Raw genomic sequence first — 965 nt, forward strand, 5'->3', positions numbered from 1 at the left:
CAGAAATCTTGAAAAAATTTAAAGCAAAATTGGGAACTTTCCCTTACTATGCATTCAGTGAATGAGTTGTCATGATCCTTCTGACAAAAAAAAGAAGGAGAAATCAGTTTAGTTTTTGTGTATCTGTTTCGGCATCATGGGTATAATATAAAATCAGTATGACTATTAAATTGTTAAACATGGGTATATAAAAATTCAATATTGCTTTTAAACTGGTTTTGGTTGTTTTTTAATCACTAAAAGGTTTTTGAATTTATGTATAACATATATATTTACTTTAGATATGGTTACATTTATGAAACAAATTTAACTGAACCTTGAGTCTTTTCTGAAATTCAGGGTCATAGAAAAGACTCTTGTCTGTTCCAGGCCTAAATCAGTAATCAAAGTACTTCCTATATAGAAATTTCAAAGCAACTGTAAAATTTAGTAGTACTTGTCCAAAGAAACTTTCTAAATATTCCCTGAATTTGAATCCTGAAAACCAAAGTGTCCTATCTATCTATTTATTCATGTATCTAATGCAGGATGACATTAAAAGTAATAAATTCCAAGCATTTGAAATAAGGATGGTAATAGAATATTTAAAATAACAATAACTTAGCTTTTTATCATGTTAAAATCCTCACATACACTATAAATTTATGATTATTGCTGGTTTACCTAGGTAATGATAATGTCTGAATATTAGTTTAAAGAAACTTTATAGAAATTTTTGGAAATAAACATGATATGTGAAGGAAACATACTTGTATGGAGACAGTTTTTTTATATTTTAGAAATTGTTTCTCTTTTCTAGATAAAATAATAGATTTGCAGAAATTGGAAAATATTACTTAAGCTCTACTTCTTTCAGTTTGATGTATACCCATATACTTAAAAGTTTGTTGGTCTTGATGTTGAGTTATACATTCCCTTTTTGAATGTTAGGACATGGCACATGCTTTTCTGTCTTTTCATTAGTG

The 965-nt window shown here is 27.6% G+C and overlaps 1 protein-coding gene across 1 annotated transcript in view; it reads left to right on the forward strand.

The window, feature by feature from the left end:
• The window catches only part of NRK (Nik related kinase), a gene marked incomplete at its 5' end in the record, with an annotated part of 36,870 nt that overhangs the window by 364 nt on the left and 35,541 nt on the right, over positions 1 to 965 (forward strand). The window lies entirely within an intron of this gene.

This window comes from Bison bison, unplaced genomic scaffold, assembly GCF_000754665.1.
Source record: "Bison bison bison isolate TAMUID 2011002044 unplaced genomic scaffold, Bison_UMD1.0 scf7180017855067, whole genome shotgun sequence".
In the NCBI taxonomy this organism is placed as follows: Eukaryota; Metazoa; Chordata; class Mammalia; order Artiodactyla; family Bovidae; genus Bison; species Bison bison.